This window comes from Puma concolor, chromosome D2, assembly GCF_028749965.1.
Source record: "Puma concolor isolate L17-30 chromosome D2, mPumCon1.1.hap2, whole genome shotgun sequence".
Lineage (NCBI taxonomy): Eukaryota > Metazoa > Chordata > Mammalia > Carnivora > Felidae > Puma > Puma concolor.
The window spans coordinates 73799908-73818329 of record NC_141677.1 but is presented as its reverse complement, the minus strand read 5'-3'; positions in this window follow the sequence as shown (position 1 = coordinate 73818329).

Genomic DNA, 18422 nt, shown 5'->3' with positions numbered 1-18422 from the left:
CAGAATCCACAGAAAGGAGTGTTTATAATTCTTTCTAATACTCCGGTCTCTGAAGCAGGAGCACAAATTAAGTAGCTCAAGGGCATTTTCCAGGACTGCCCAAACTACCCCCAGTCTGGACACACAGATCAGAGCGGGGCCTGGGGGTGGTCTGGAGCCTTGGATCCTGATGCCTGGCTGGTGGGGGGGGGCGGCTCACTGCTATCTGCACTCCTTGCCTGGGCATGCATGCATGGCTCTGGAAGGAAGTGGGGCCAGGGAAGGGCAGACAAGCATGGCTGTCCCGACACCCCCGCCCCACCAGGGAAGACAGGGGTGTGCACCATGGAACATTCAGCATGAGAAGCCTGCGTGATTCTCAAGAGGTGCCTGCTCCAGACCTCCAGGTAGAGGTACTAGCCATTCCCTTCTGCCCCCAGCTACCCCTCTGAGCCCCTGTGAGGTGCTGGGGCAAATGGCAATGCTCCCAGGATGAAGGTGCCGTAGGGTCAGAAGTACCCCCATAGACATGGACTCTGAAGCACCAGCAAAAGTCATCAGCATCTGGTCAGTCCGCCCATATGTTTAAGGGATCCCAGAATAGGGTTAATGGCGCATTAATTGTGTACAGAAGTGGTAAACCCATCAGTGACGAGATGTTCTTAACCTACACAGTTCCAAGAGATTGAAGAAAGCACTTAAGAATCAAAAGCTTTTACCTATGAACGGAATACAGATCACTGGTTTCCCTGGCAATCCCAGCCACGAGGGGCCTCAGGATGTAGTAAGCTCTCATACCTGGGCTGCTTCCCTCTTTGACTTTTCCTGTGCCCAGCCCTCACACCCGCAGGCATGGACTGGGAATTCATGAACTTGAGTCTGGCTATTCCTCCACCATCCCACTGCCCTACCTTCACCTCCGTCTCCTGCCTACCCATCTTTAAAGATGTCTTACCCTGCAGGTGAAGCCTTTTCCTGCATGGTCCTCATTGCCTGCCCTTCCCCCTCTCTTACTTTCCCACAGCTCTGCCTGTGGTGTGAGGGTGCTGGGTGCCCACGGCCAGCCTTCATGGCCAGATGCTATGCCACCGAGGGAAGCCATCCAGGCCCCCAGCACAGTGCCCAGCATCCCCGAGCAGGTCTCAGTCATGGTCTGTAGGTTGATTTTACCAGAATCCATCTCACTTGCATGAAAGAGAAGCAAGGAAATGAGCTAAGCACCATAAAACTCAACTTCTCGTGTGTCCAACCGTGCTGGAGACAGTAACAACCTGCCTGCTCTACATCTCAGGAAGAAGTTCAAGGCCCAAGGAGAAGGAGAAGCAATGGATGGCTGAGGGCAAGTCGGTCTCAGGGTCTACCCCCAACTCCTCTCTCTCATACCCCAGGGTTGCTCAGGCAGGAAGTCCTGCCTCAGCTAATCAAAATCTTTCTTGTTGCAGCTTAAGCCAATTTCCTGGGCAGCGTGATGCACTTTTCATCAAGGACACATGGGTGGCAATTATCTTTGAGAGTGGCTATTACAGGCAGGCTTAGCAGATGACAGCCTTTTAAGTTTTCAGAAGTGTGTGTGTCTTTATTCCATGCCATATGGACTTCCTGCTCTCTTGTTCTGCATATTTAAAACCACATCTTGGAGAATATCTATTTGAAATCTAAGTAATCCATTGGAATGGTCAGGACATCAAGTAAAACCACGTATGCAACTTTGAACAGTGCCTCACCAAAGCTTAAGCAAAGGTGACCTATGCATCACACTCGGAGCAGACCTGACTGGGGCTTTCTCAAGAATGCTGCGGACCTTCACTTCACTTCTCAAACGCCATAAAGCCTAAACTCCAGAGGTTTCTCATGAAATACAGAAACAGAGGTTTATAACCAGGTTATTCTAATTTTGAAAGTATGTTTCCTTCAGCATTTGAATAATAAATCCTTTTTATTAAGTTTATTTATGTATTTTGAGAGAGAGAGAGAGAAATAGAGAGAGAGAGCAAGTGGGCAGAAGAGGGGCAGAGAGAGAGGGAGAGAGAATCCCAAGCAGGCTCCATGCTGTCAGCACAGAACCCGACACGGGGCTTGAACCCATGAACCATGAGACTATGACCTGAGCCGAAACCAAGAGTTGGCTTAATCAACTGAGGCACCCAGGGGCCCCTGAATAATAAACTCTAAGTACAATTTAAAAAGTCACTGAAGAGAATGTTGTAGAGGGGATTTTGGTAACTCTTTTTCCCAAGATAGCTCCGGGCCCTGAACCAAGACTCTGTGGAAATAAATATTAATGGAGATTCTGGTGTTAAGCAAAACCTTGTGTTATCTTTGCAAAATATCCACAGTGAAACCAAACATCCAAGAAAAAAAATTCTCAATGCTTTAACACTGATCTGGATGGAGGACTGAAGCTTAAATTAGAAGTATTTCCCCCATCGCTCATTTGTGTAGGAGACATGTCTTCTGTCTGGGTGGTCTGCTTTAGGATGACATTATTTTTTTTTATAATATGTACTTATGGGAACTTCCTCTCTTCCTATCACCCTCCACTTCTCATTAGTGTTGGGTAAGAGTAAAATACTCAAGTTTTAAAATACCCCTTTGAGGCAGGAGGGACAGAGAGCCCTGCTGATCTCTGCTTACAATTCAAAACAAGAAAGTGTTGACATCTCAAAATAAGTTTTGGGGGTTCACCAGTGCAGGATTCCCAGGACAAGGTGGTCTCTTGCAAAAGCTAGGGCCCCGGCAGGGAAGATGGCATAGTTGTCACCCAGAGTAAGGGAAGGTCTCCTCAAGGTCAGAGAAAAATGACATGAATTGTCTTGGTGGGGGTGGGGAGTGGCTTTTGGACTTCAGTTCTGGGACTCATGAGTTCTGAATGTTTCCTGAATGAAGAACTGGAAACATCTAACTGCGCTTCCATGAATGACTGACCTGTTTCCCCAATGGTTTCATGGAACAAAACGCCCATGGAACAGCAGCAGAAAGCAAACCAATCCTGGGCAGGAAACCATTGAGATTCTCAAAGGGGATAGGAGAAAGAACAGAAAGTGGTTATTTTTCTAATGGGGCAAGAAAGTATTTTCCATCCAGTTATGATTATTCAAACAAAACTCCTAATTGTTATTAAAAATCAAAGGAATCATTGATCTCTTGGGAGACACCATGGCCAATTCCAGATCTGAACAAATGGGTTTGGACTTTGTCAGTTCAATAGATATGTGTTTAATTTTAGTGACAATTTTTTCTAAAAAAAACTGTGTATATTGTCTGGATTTTTCCTTTGAATTTTCAATACAATTTTTCTCTCTTCTGGATGAGTGGCAAGTCCAGAAATATTAGAAGAAGGAATTCATTTCAAACCCTGGACATGGAAAACAAGATATTTTACTTGTGTTCAGGTTTCTAATAGCGAACTCAGTCTGTTAGAACAAATAGAAAAATATTTAAATCAAAATCATTTTATACTAAAATATTCCATTATTCCCTCTCAGCCTCCACCCCCTTCACTTTACTTTATTGTCTTTATTATAAGAAGCACAAGAAGAAATAAGACACGGAGGCAAGAAATCCTGGCTCGAGAGAGACAATTGTACTTCCAAGCACAGGAGTTGATCATCGTTTCTTCCTATCATGCTGTTCAAACTCATATTGGTCTTTCTAATTTTAACAGCAAAAGTCAGCCTGGAAAGAATGATCTTCTGCATACTTTCACAATATGTTAACAATTCCAACAGTGAGGAGTCAACCGTTACGGCATCCGTCATAATCACGGAAACTGCATTAAGAGGAGATAATTATGAATGGAAAATATATATATTATTTGTGTCTATTAGCAGCTCTGGATGATGAGAATAAGGCCCTGCTCATGAGAACACATGTTCGGTAATTGAGATCTCATTTTGAAGATTAATTGTCCAGTGACAGCTGTCTGAGGCACGCTCTCTTGTCACTGACAGAAAACGTCTCCTCTGCGTCTGTCCTTCCAGAGTCCTGGGTGATGGGCCAACAAACAGTAGAGCAAAACCTAAGGGCCCAGGATCACAGGTTTTCAGGAGGCTTTGGTCACGGTTCTTCCTCAAATAGAACATTGCTTCCTCAGAAACTCACTTTCCCACCAGGCTCTTAGGGCAGTGTCCCCCACGAAGGTGCCTTGTGATCCCAAGACGGCAGACAAGATCATTTCAGGTGAGACAAATGTGAATTTCATTGTAACATCATCACCATGTCGTTAGTTTCTTGCATATTACTAAAAATACAGTTAGCACATCCAAACATAATTTCAGACGTAAGATAACTTAGAACAAAGCAAAGTAACAAAAGTCAGTCTATTTAGGTAAATTTGAAGGTCAACAATAAGTACATGATGGCACGGATATTACTGAGACAGAGCAGGAGACGTGAAAGTGGCTTGCAAATGACTAAGGTCTGGAAAAAATTGCTGTGAAATTGTGTTTCTCCCCAGATACACGAGACAGAAGCCCCGACTCCTTTCACTGGGGGAGAGGGCTGGGATGGGAGACGGCGTTTAGACTGCATGTGTCCAATACTCAGATCGAATTCAGATACGTCAGTGGTCTCTTGTGGGCTTAAGAGAACACCCCTTAGCATTTGCAGCGTTGTCAACATGCAGCTCTCAAAATTACACCCAGACTTTGGTTTTGGCACAGAGATGAGATTAGGAGAAGCAAAACAATGAGTGGGTCTTTGAATTCTATGCCGTAAAAGTCCCCCGAAGCCCTGCTTCCAGGAATCCTGCTCTCCTGGATCCAGAGACTCGATCTATTATAAGTGCCACGATGTGCAACAACAGCAACAACTGAACTGTAGAAGGTCAAGCCCTGGTTTAAGCCTTTGACCCGGATCACCTCATTCTGACCTCCCTCACTCCTGAGAAGGCATCATTATTTCCACTTTGAAGCTGTAGAAACTGAGGCACAGAAAACTAACCACTTGCACATAGAAGAATCTAGATTTGAACTCAAGTACAAAGCCAGCCTTCTTACCCCTTACAATTGCTACATTGCCTCAAACACGTCTATCACTCAATGCTCGTCCATTGTCAGGTGTCCTGAAATGTGGAAACTCCCAGTGAGGCCCTTGACCAGTCAGCCTCAAACATAGAGGCTGCTGACATACCCCTCGACCGATTGTCCCATCTCCTGAAGGCTGTGTCCCTAGTCGATCAACCACTTTCCAGAAAGAAGTGAAAATACTGTCCAAAAGTGAGATGGTTACAGGCACGCATGGGTGGCTCATGCAGTTGGGCATCTGACTTTGGCTCAGGTCATGATCTCATGGCTCCTCAGTTTGAGTCGAGCTTGAGCCAAGTTCAAGCCCCTCATATGGGCTTCACTGCTGTCAGAGCCTGCTTCAGATCCTCTCTCCCCTTCTCTCTCTGCCCCTCCCCGCCTCAAAAATAAATAAAGGAAAAAAGAACAGCCATTCTCAAAAAAGCGAGATGTTGCAGAAAACAAATAGGTAATTGTTTTCTTTTTATTTAAATTTCTTGTAATAAATTTAATGTCGGATAATAGGATAATAAAACAATTCTGACCACTGTGTCTCATCTTGATCAGGGAAACGAAATAACTTTAGCCTTTCCTTTTGTTTTTGTTTTGTGTGTGTGTGTGTGTGTGTGTGTGTGTGTGTGTGTGTGTGTGTTTAAACTTGATCTTCTCCCCCAGGCTCCATCACTTCAAGATCAGATATGCCTTTTGAGAAAACATGATTGAAGAGAGTCTCCACATCATTTCTCAGCTTTCCTCGGCTTTTCCCAGAGAGAGTACCTGTAGAATGCACATAGGTGATTTTTCAAATCTACTGTCAAATTGCCTATGAAAACGACGCTTCTTCTCAAGGTCAAATTAGTCCTTGAAGAATATTTGGGATCACTGAAGGAAAATGACGTTTAGGCATCCTAATGATAGGTGATAGAAAAAGAACTCAAATCCCTTCTTAGAGTTATGAGAATTAATCACATGCTAAACTTAGGTAATGAGAAAAATATGTACTGTGCAGAGAGAGACACACGCTATCTGAGATGGGCTGGCAGCCGGGCCCTGAGCTGGTTCTGTGCTGGAACCAATGCTGGTTAATGCCAAGTTTATGACATGCACGTGCAGAAGCTGATCGACCAAAGGCCCTGTGTGTGTTTCCAGGTTCCAACAGACCGTGTTAAGGTAGATTGCAGGAAACACACATATACTTACCATGGGAACAAGACAGAAAGCTGTCACAATGAGACACTAGAAGCTCATATGTCCTTCCCCTGGTTTAAACAAAGGCATGAAAGGATCAAAATAAAATCATACTGTCTATGTGGTTCCAACAGCTAGGGAAAGAACTCCCCAAAATTCATCTCAAATTTAGCTTGAAATTCATCTAGCTTTTGACATTGACATTATCTCCCATTTTTCTTCCTTGTTCTCTTCCATTCTCTGCGTGCCAGATAATCACCAAACAATGGCAACCCCAGAATGACCCCAGTCACCTTGAAATCTGGGTTATGGGAAGCAACCACAAGGATGGGCCCCAGGGAAGGGCACAGCCAAGCTCACGGCTCTGATGCTTTTTATTAGGGCAACTGGCTAACACCCTATAGACCTGTCATTGAAGGCCCCATTCCCATTCAGGACAGTAACAATTGCTGACATCCATATTCTGGAAAATCCATGAACTAAGAATAATTGCAAAGCCTGAACTAACTTCTTACCAAACTGCCTTTCTAGTGGCTAATATGTAATGAGAGCCATCCCATCCACTTCAGTAATAACCCACGTTGACTGAGCATTTACTGTGTGCCCAGCACTGTGCTAACAACTCTGCTATATTGTCTTATTTCTTCCTTGCAGTGGTAAAGACGTCCATTTCACGGATGAGGAGGTTGAGGGTGAGACTTGCTAGGAGACACGCAGGTGGATCAGGCCTGGGACTCTGCAGGGTAGCGACCTCAGAGCTCACGTTATCAATCCTGGCTAGTTCAAGTCCACCTGAAGCTGGGCCCTGGGGGTGGCCAGAGACAACTACCACTTGCTACACAAATCCTTTAGGAAGGGCCCACCCTGAGGACAGATCTGCCCTGAAAAATGCACTTTCCTATTCACGAGTTCCACAAACATATGACCATTTCCCATGAACCAGACCCTGTTCCGGACACTCAAGATACAGCAGTGAACAAAAGAGGCAGACTCTATGATACCAAGGAGTTCTAGTGAAAGGCAACAGACAGACAAATAAGCAAATAATATGTTCAGAGGTGAATGATAAAGAAGAATAAGGCCAAGTGAGGGGTAGTGTTAGTTCACAGAAAGTGGTCAGGGAAGTCCTTTCTGATGAGGTGACCCTAAGCGGGGACCTGAGGGGAGTGAGGGAGGAAAATGTAAAGATAACTGAAAGCAGAACTTTCCAGACAATGGGAACAATGACTGTTCCCAATGAGCTTCCGAGAGCAGTGTGCTCGCAGGAACATCCGGGAAGGGAAGGATGCTGGGGTCAGGGAGGCAAGGCAGTGGGATTCTATGACCACTCGCTCACATAAACGCATGCTGAACACCCACTGTGAGCTTCAGGGCCAGGAGAGAAACACAGACAGGCAATCCTGGCCTTCAAGAGGTCCCAAGCCCATTGGTGACTTAGGACGCAGAAAGTTGAAAGAATTATTTTGGGAACAAGAGAGAACAAGTGCAAAATGAACTATAAAGGGAATTAAGAGGAATCAGGAGAGATCCTTGTGGCCCAGGAGCATCTGAGAAGGTCTGAAAAGAAGGGGAAATGTTCCTTGACCTTGACGGGTGGCAGGATTCAGATAGGTAGAGGAAAGGGGGACGTTTTATTCAGCACACAGCACAGTGCCAGGCACGTAGAAGACACTCGGTGACTATCAGTTGCACAGACTGAATAAATTAATGAACGAACAGGGAAGCGGTGAGAGATAAAACAGGAAGGCTAATTGGGGTCAGACTTTAAAGAGACTTGAATGCCACCCTGTGTTCTATAAAGAATTAGGGCATTTCTGTTCATTTCAACCTTAAAAACAATTATTAATACATTGTATAAATTGTAATCTTTTTTCTCATAGTCACCCGTGTCAGAACACATTGTATAGGCAGCTAGAGCTAAAAAGAAATCCAGCACATGAGTTTAAAATTTTTCTTTCAGTGACTTTGGCCCAACTGTCCTTAATAACACTGGGCTATAAAAGCTTGTGATCAGATTGCACTTTCCACAAAAGAAACGGGAGGCCATGCAGCACCCAGATCTTGTGAAAAAGAAACTCAAAAATTCATAGATAATTGCCTCGGTAACCCCAGATTCTTACTAATGTTAGGGATGCATGCCAATATAAATTTAAAGCAATGATAAGCCTGTTTCTTGGGATACGTCTGCAGTATTTTTAACACAATCCCTTATTGCACCAAAGCACTTGAAGGAGACTAGTAAATTACATCACATTGGTTGGGGGAAAACATCATCTTTTTTTGTTGTGGACAAAGTCTCAGGGTAGGTGAGCTGTTCATTTTCCCCTCAAGAAGCAGGGCAGCACGCAAACTTCAGAAATGGACCATCCACATCCAACTGTCAGGAGAATCAGTTTTGATGTGAAATTGCAATTTGGACTGAAGACCAATATCTTGCATGCCATATTAAATAAAACATCACATAAAGCTTGGAAGCCGTAGGAGAGAGAGAAAAAAAAAGTCTGAAAAAATTTAGCAGAGTCACAGATGCCAGTTAAACCTAAGACAGAAGATAACTTCCCAAGATACTATATTATGGCCTCTTGCCTCTGAAACTGACTGCATAAACAACACAAGGCATTGAGCTACCCTAGAGTTAGGAACTGTTCTAGGAAAAAAAAAAGGATTTGTTTATTTGATCAACAGAACTCTCTAAAAGCATCGTCTGTGCTGCGAGAGGTAATTCACAATCAACATCCCTTGGCACCGTTGCTGAATTTATTTAAAATGAAAAAAAAAAATCGACCACGTTTTGTCAGTTGTTCTGAGAAAACAAGGCCAAGTTCAGCATCTCAGGCTTGCAAGGTGGGGGTGACAATGACACCACAGAGAAAGAAAGGCCAAGTGCAGAACACTAGCTCTCCGCTTTCCCCGTACATGCATCACAGAGCAGTTGCCCCTCCTGCCCTTCCTATAAGTCTAAATGCACACACCACACTTCAACATGGACTTGGATGGGGGAGAGGTGAGAAGGTTTTCTAGCCTCATACCATGTGTACACATCCTTTCGCCTAAGCAGCCACCAAAGGTGTGGGCACCTCTTCCTCCTTGTTCTGCTTCTGCCTCCACCAATGGTAAGAGGTCACCTAGAAGTAAAGATCTCCCAGCTCACAGAAAGCTTGGCCTGCCTGGGAAAGATTTAGTAGATTCTTTTTTTTTTTTTTTAAAGTATGCAAAAGGCCAATAAATGAGTGCCTCCCTGAACCTCTTCAGGGCAATGACTCAAGCCCCAAACCTGAAGAGACAAATTTGATGAATGTTCAGGAGATTAGTGCAGGGACTGCTGTGATCGATCCCCCAGAACCACACGTCATTTGGGATGGAAATGGGCATGTTTCCTGTGCTCTGATGAGGACTTTATCTTCTCCGGTCCAGGAAGAGGAAGAAAAGCTCGACTGATCTCTCTCTGGTGACTGCATTATTAAAACTTTCTATCTCCCACCATTCCATTTCTTTCTCACTGTCTAGTGACCTTTTTTATTGGATGGTGACAAGAGAGCCTCGTTGCCTTGAACTTCTGATCCATTGCCTTGATTTAGTATTCTATTTACTCAAAAACATATCTATTGCTCAGAACCTCTGGCAATATGCTGGAAATACATATGGGGAAAATATGACTCTTATCAGCTTAAGTGCTTTGTTTAAAAAATAGCCCAAAGCATTATCTAGCAGAAAATATCAGACATCATACGCAATGTGTTATATCCCAAGAGAAAAGGTCAAGAAAGTGGGAAGGTGGCCAGGTATGGGGCTGCTGTGTTTCCAAGAACACTGGAAAGCTTCAAATACTATGGGTTCCAGCTTGAAGACAAGGTTCTTGCCAGACATATGGGTAAAGGATATATGGGACATAAGGATGTCCCAATTCTTCGTCTTTGATACAGCTGCCCCATTTATATATTTGCTTTGATGAATTATAATAATGGCTCTGAATGGTATGAGTGCTTGCAACATATATTTATAGCAAGCTAATTTATTCATCAGATGATCTCCAGGGAAGAGGGCTTGACTGATGGTGTATAAATCTGTGCATGTGAGCAAGCAGTTCCCCTCCACCCCCTCTAATGGCAAACAAACATGCCATTTCCATTGCTGATGTATGGAGTCAGAAGTTCCAGGTAGACAAATCCATCTTGAAAAGTCCAGCTCTTCATAAGAATGTTTGCTGTGGAACCTAAAACTTGGAAGTGTGTGATTTTTCTAGTCAGTTCTGTTGAACTTCTGGTGACCTCAGAGAGAAAGGCAGTGGGTCAGGATCATCATAACATCTGGGGCTGAGGGAACTGTGATCTTCAGGGGCAGCCAATTAGGAAATGAAACCAAAGAATCAAAACTCCTGGATGTTGTCAAGCCTCTGTTTAACATCAGCTCTGACAAGCATGACTCAAGTCCTTAAATGCCTGTGGTAGGAGGTGCTATGAAAACAGAGCTTCGTGGCTTTTATCCCTGCCCTCTTGGTGATTATAGCGTTAGAGGAAAACCTACTGAGGTTTTCATTGGGGGTTTATTTTTCTCTGAATTAAGATTTGGCAAAGAGCTAGGGAAGGACTTTTTCCAAGATCTTTCTAATCCTAGAAAACCTAAATTTAGCACTTGAAAAATGTTTGCTGGTCAACTATAAAAATCATCTTAAAATTTAAGAAGCAAACACTAGTCAATAAAAAGAAGGACATTTCTGGCAAAAAAGAAAAAGAAAAAAAAATAACAACTATTTCAGATTCAAGGCAAGTCCACAAGTCATATATAAGGTCAAAGAAGAAAGAAAGACATTCATTTCAAGCAGCAGGAGTTCTAAAAATGTTGGCATGAAAGCAACAACCACAAGTACAACAAGTAGTACTATGCAAACTGATCATGGTCCAGGGTTTATAGCAAATCTGCACTCCGTTTAGAGTCCTGGATAACATCTGGGATGTTGACCTGGAATTCCCTGTCTAGGCTGGAAGCCATTGTTGAGGATGTTCCTCTGACAGGTAAGGGTCCCAGAGGAGATGGACCTGAGACCAGAGGTTCACCTGGCCTTTCCACTGAAGTTGCAGCTAAATCTAAATCAGACAAGTCCTTTAGAGAAAAAGTACACCAGATATAAGGACCTCTTCATAAAGTAGGTGCATTCCAGGTTCTGCACTGAAAGGTAGAGTTCAGTTCCCCTATCCTGAATTCAGGTCCAGCAGAAGACCGTGGAAGTGACATTGGGCCATTTCTGAGCCTAGGCTTTAAGAGGACTGACAGCCCAGATTCTTTCCTCCTGGAATATGTGTTTGGGGGAGACTGAGCCACCAAGCACAGAGTATGGCCACCTTGCTGGAGAGAGCACACGGAGAGACTATGCAGAGAACGACACTTACAGACTACATGGAGAGGGAGAGACACTCAGCCATCCCAGCCTTCCAGTTGGCCTTCAGACAAATCCAGTCCCATTTTACGATCACCGTCTGAGAGACTCAAGTAATACCAGCAAAAACTTCCAGGTTGAAGCCACTCAACCCACTGAAGTGTGAGATATAATAAAATGCTTGCGGTTTTAAACTGCTACATTTTGGAGTAATTTGTTACATAACAATGGATAACTGAAACACAAGGGCATCTGAGTGTTGTTATTTTCACCCATTCATTGAACAAGTCATTTGTTTGTCCATTTGACAAATTTGCTGAGAATCTGCAACAGAGTAGGCACTCTGCTGGTCCCTGGAGAATCAGCAGGAACATGACGCACATATTTGCTGCTCCCTTGGAGCCCCCAGTGTAGCAGCAGAGATTTCCAGGGCCATCAAGCTAGCAACTGTCACCATGTTGGGTGCCTTACAGGGTAAAGGCTAGGATGCTGTGGAAGGAGACAAAATATCCAACACCAAATATAAAATCCACAATGTCTGGTATCTAGTCAAAAATTAAAAGCTAGGAAGGAACAACGCCCAAAGAAGAGAAAAATCAGTAATAGAAACAAACTTAAGAAGGATACAAATGATAGAATTAATAGGCAAGAATATTAAAACATTTATAACTATATTCCATAACAAGGAGACACATGGAATATATGTTTAAAAGAAGACTCGAATCAAGCTTGTAAGATGTAAAATACAATGAGATGAAAAATACATTGGATGCTACTAATAGAAGGTAAGATAGGGCAAAGAAAAAACCATAAACTTGAAGACAGAGAAATAAAAAATAATCAAAATGAATCCGTGAGAGAGAAAAAAGACTAAAAGCGACAAAACAACAACAACAACAACAAAAAACAATGATCCATGGAACAGCATCCAATCGTCTGCATGGGGAGAAGGTAGCAGATAAAATATTTGAAAATATAGCCAATGTTTTTCCAAATTTGATGAAAACTAGAAATCCATGGATCCAAGAAGTTCAAGGAAACTCAAGTACAAGAAATATAAATACTATATATGTGTATATGTATATATGCTTATATCTTATACATATATTAATATATATTATATATATATATATATATAATATTAATATTTATCAGGTTGCTTAAAGTAAGATTGAAACAAAATCTTAAAACCAAGCAGAGAAAACCATGTATATTCTGTATAGAGGAATAGACATAAGAAAGACAGCAAATTGCTTGTCAGAAGTAATGCAAGCTAGAAAACAGTGGATTGACATCATTCAAGTCTTGGAGAATGGGGGACTGAGAATCTCAACCTAGAATTCTATAGCTAGCAAAAACATCTTTCAAAACCAAAGATAAGAAGCTAAGTCAGGTTTTATCTCACAATTTCTGGTTTCAAAACTGTTTTTCTCTTACCAGAGTTGAGGAAAGGAGCTGGGAAAGGCAACCTGTCAATTCTCCTCAAGTTGGTCTATAGGTTTCACGCAATCCTATCCAATGAAAATCTCAACAACCTTGTGTTTTTTTCTCCAGAATTGACAGGGTGATTCTAAAATGTATATGGGAAAGCAAAGTACCTAGAAAAGCCAAAACAAATTTGAATAGGAAAAACAAAGTTGGAAGGCTCACACTAAATGATCTTAAGACTTACTACAAGGCCACAGTGATCACAGCATAGGGTATTGGTGCAAGACAGACATATAAGTCAATGTAATAGAAGGGTCCAGAAATAGACTTACTTAAGTCTTTTTGACTCTGACCAAGTTTCCAAGGTAATGCAGAAGGTATAATCCTTTAAACAAATGGTGCCAGGAGACCTGGGTTGTTAATAAATAAATAACTGAATAAAGCTAAAAGAGAAACCTTGATTAAAAAAAAGACCTTAACCCTTACCTCATGCCATACCCCAAAATTAATTTAAAATGGATGAGAGACCTAAATGCAAATGTTTAAACTATAACAATTTTAGAAGAAAAATTAGAAAAAAACATGTAAGTCATCTTGGATTTTACAAAGATATGAAAATTTATTTTCTTTTATTTTTTATTTTAGAGAGAGTGCATGCAAGCAGGGGTGAGGGGCAGAGGGAGAGAGAGAGAATCTTAAGCAAGATCCATACTCAGCGTGGAGTCCAATGCAGGGCTCGATCCCATGACCCTGGAATCATGACCTGAACCGAAATCAAGAGTCAGACGCTCAACTGACTGAGCCACCCAGGCGCCCCAAGATTTCTTAAAATTGGACTCCATCAAATCTAAAGCGTCTTTAAAGGACACTATTATGAAATAAAAAATGCAAGCTGCAGCATGGGAGAAAATATTTGTAAAACATATTCTAAAAAGAACTTGTTGGTAAATTATATTAAAAACTCTTACAACTTAAAAGTAAGACCAAAAACAAGTTACCTCATCTGAGAATATCTACAAATGGCAAGTAAGCTCACGGAGAGATGCTCAACATCATTAGTCTTTAGGGAAATATAAATTAAAACCATGTCGATAGACCAATGTACAGCAACTGGAATTATTACAATCACAAAGCCTAACCAAAGCAAGCTTTGTGGAGAACCAAAGCAAGGATGTGGAGAAACTATAACTCTCACGCTGCCCTTAGGAATGTAAAATAAAATCGCACAACCACGTCGGAGAAGAGTTTGACAGTTTCTTTAAAATTTAAGTATATAGATACCATATAACCCAGTCACTCCACTCTTAGGTATTTGCTCAAGAGAAATGGAAGTGTGTATTTCCATAAAGACCTATAAATTAACGTTTATAGCAGCTTTATTTGTAATAGCCAAAAACTAGAAATCAAGCAAACGTCCATCAAATTTGGGTATATCTATGCAATAGAATAATACCATTAATAAAGAGGAAGGAACTACTGATATACACAAAAACATAGATGAATCTCAAAATAATTTTGCTGATCTAAAGACAAAAATATCAATTACAGGCTAGAGGATTCTACTCATGTAAAATTCTAGAAATGTGTACATTATACCACTACATTCAATCCATGCTGCCTCTTTGGAAAGCAACTTGGCAATACGTATAAAAATTCAAATGCACCTAGTCTTTAACCTGGCAACTCTACAGATAAAAATTTTTATTAGAAATAGTATAAAAATATGAGTATACAAACAACCTAATTTAATTTTTTTATTATGTTTATTTACTTTTGACAGAGAGAGAGACAGAGCATGAGTGAGGGAGAGGCAGAGAGAGCGGGAGACACAGAATCTAAAACAGGCTCCAGGCTCTGAGCTGTCAGCACAGAGCCCAACGTGGGGCTCGAACTCACAGACCTCGAGATCATGACCTGAGCCGAAGTTGGACACTCAACTGACTGAACCACCCAGGCGCCCCAAACAACCTAATTTAAAAATGAGCAAAGACCGGAGTGCCTGGCTGGCTCAGTCGGTTGAGCATTTGACTTCGGCTCAGGTCATTATCTCGTGTTTCATGAGTTCAGTTCAAGCCCCATGTCAGGCTCTGTGCTGACAGCTCAGAGCCTGGAGCCTGTTTTCAGATTCTGTGTCTCCCTCTCGCTCTCTGCACCTCCCCGCTTGTGCTCTGTCTGTCTCTAATATAAATAAACATTAAAAATAAATAAATAAATAAAATAAAATAAAATAAAATAAAATAAAATAAAAATGAGCAAAGGCCAAGCTTGGGTAGATACTTATCCAAAGAAGATATACAGAAGGACAATTAGCATATGAAAGGATGCTCCACATCACTAATCATTAGGGAAATGCAAATGAAAACAGCAAGAAGATATGACTTCACTTCCATTAAGATGGCTATTATTAAAAAAAAAAAAAACTAAAATAGGGGGCACCTGGGTGGCTCAGTTGGTTGTGCGTCCAACTCTTGGTTTTGGCTCAGGTCATGATCTTTCAGTTTCATGGGTTCAAGCCCCACATCAGGCTCCCTGACAGTGTGGAACCTGCCTGGGATTCTCTCTCTCTCCCTCTCTCTCTGCCCCTCCCCGCTAACATTGTCTATGTCTCTCTCAAATAAGTAAATAAACTTAAAATAAAATAAATTTTAAAAAATTAAAAAAAAACTAAAATAAAACACCAAACAGAAAATAACAAGTATTGGCAAGGATACAGAGAAATTGTAAGCCATGTGCAATCGCTGTGGAAAGTAGCATGGTAGCTCCCCAAAAACGAAACAGAATCACTAAATGAGTTACCAATTCCATTTCTGGGTATACACCCAAAAGAATGGCAAACAAGGACTCAGACAGATGTTTGTACAGCCGTGTTCATGGCAGCATTATTCCCAGTAGCCAAAAGGTGGAAACAGCACAAATGTTCATTGATGGATGAATGGATAAACAAAATATGGTTTAAATATGCAATGGAATATTACTGAGCCTTAAAAAGGAAAGAAATGGGGACATATGGTACAACATGAATGAGCCTTGAGGACATTGTTTTAAGAGAAATAAACCAGTCATAGTAAGACAAATACCTTATGTTTCCACTTATATGAGGTACCTAAAGTAGTTACATTCATAAAGCCAGAACATAGAGGCGGAAGCTGGAGTGGGGAAAGGGCAATGTTTAATGGGCACAGTGGTTCAGTTTTACAGCAAGAAAAAATTCTGGAGATGGTTGGGGATGATGTTCGCACGACCATGAGAACGTGCTAAATGCCACTGAACTGCACACTTAAAAATGGTTAAACAGTTTTTACACTATCAATATTATCACAATGAGAAAAAAAAATACTAGTGTAAGATATTCTTTGCAGTGTTACGTGTGATAACAAAAGACCAGAAATAACCGAAGTGTCTGTGAATTTGGGGCTGGTAAAAAAATTATAGCACATTAAAGAAAATGCAGCCGTTAAAAATAATTAGATGGCTCTCTATGTATTGATGGAAAATGATCTCCAAACCTTATTTGTAACATGAAAACAGCAGCAGCAACAACAACAACAACAAGAGAACAGTGTGTGCTCTCAACTGTCTAAATAAAAAAGGGAGCTGGTGGTATAGATGCACAACCAGACACACACGTAGTTGCATATGCAATTCTGTATTTCTAGAAGGCTACATCAGGAACTGGCAGACAGTTGCCTGTGGGGGAAACACATCTTCATTGTCTGAGTTTTCACCATGCTCCGGCGTAGTTGTTTTTGCTTGTTTGTTTGTTTTGTTTTTTAATTTTTTTTCACAAGGGTTAGTTAAAGAGAAAATCACTTGCGCATTACGTCTCATCCTTGCGCAGATCCTGGGAACTGCGCCCCCACACTTAGCTCCTCCCTCTAGTGATTTACCCCACACGCTCTGCGCCCGCTTTTTCCAGTGTGCCTTCAGAAGACAATAGACCCTTTCCCACCCTCCACAGCTTCTGCTCAGATCTGCCTTCTTCAGAGATCACTTTTCTCTTCTTCCTCTGGCTGCTACACCTCCCGGTGGTGATGGCTGCGGTGTCCACACTTCCCGGCCTGCCAATCACTTCTCGGCTTTCAGAAGTCTGGCTTCTGCTCTCTCCATTTCCCCACTCTGTCATCCCTCCAAGCCCCTGGCCTCTGCCGCCTTCTTGCCAAACCCAAAGGCTTTTCTCAGGACTCTTTTCCTCACCGACTTCTTGGCAACATACAGTAAAAACCACATCTCTGTTCGTGAAATTATCTTTTCCCCTTACTGGGCTGTATGCACCATGCATCTGGGAGCTGTTTGGGTTTGGAGTATCTTCATCACCACCCTGTACCTTCAGCACCAGCTCGATGCTTTGCATACAGCAGGCACTCAACTAATACCCTAACACCCGCTGAAGGAACCAAGCCCTCCTCCCCTCTTCCCATTTCTCCACCTGCTTCTTTTCCTCTCGCAGAGCATCGCTAACTGTGGATGTTCCTCAATGCCCAGGCTGTGCCTTTCTGCCCTTGGCCGTGTCAGCACATCCGCACCGCTTTCTGGTTCAGCCAACGCCATCCCGCCCCCCGTGCTGCTCTCCACCTCCACCTCCAGTGTTTGGTAGAAGCCACTCCTTGGGTGTCTCCTCTTTGCAGGAATTTTTGATTGTTAATCCTCACTTACTCCTCTATCCGGATGGCTCTGCCTGTAAAAGTTGCTGGCGAGAGTGTCTGGATGGCTCAGTCCCTTAAACATTTAAATATAAATAAATTTATTATATTTAAATAATTTTTAAAAACTTAAAAAAAAAAGTTGCTGCCTCTTCTTCACCCTCCTTGCCCCGCTCCTGCTTTCCCGAGACCGGCCTCAGCTGCTCAGATCCAGTGTCCTGCCCAGATCTCCAAGTGGCCCCCTCACATCCTTCACAGGGCCATCAGATTCATATTTTAAAACAGACCTCTTTCTCAACCACAGCTAGAAATTAAGCTACTCACTTTAAAATGATTAGTTTTGGGGCGCCTGGGTGGCTCAGTCGGTTAAGCGTCCGACTTCAGCTCAGGTCATGATCTCACGGTCCGTGGGTTCGAGCCCCATTGGGCTCTGTGCTGACAGCTCATAGCCTGGAGCCTGCTTCAGATTCTGTGTCTCCCTCTCTCTCTGACCCTCCCCCATTCATGCTCTGTCTCTCTCTGTCTCAAAAATAAATAAACATTAAAAAAAAATTAAAAAAAATAAAATGGTTAGTTTTACATTATGTCAATTTCGCTTCGAGTTAAAAAATTCCAATTACTGAACTGGTTGTAATATCTCCCTGGTTCCCTCATTAATTAATGAGTTAAATAAAATCTTCACCACCCATGTATTTTAAAAAATTAAGCTATTTTACCCTCATGTAACCTGCTTAAATACCATAAATGGTTCCCCACAGCTGTCATGAAAACTGTCCATATGAGCTTGGCGTTCAACATCGTGAGATGTCC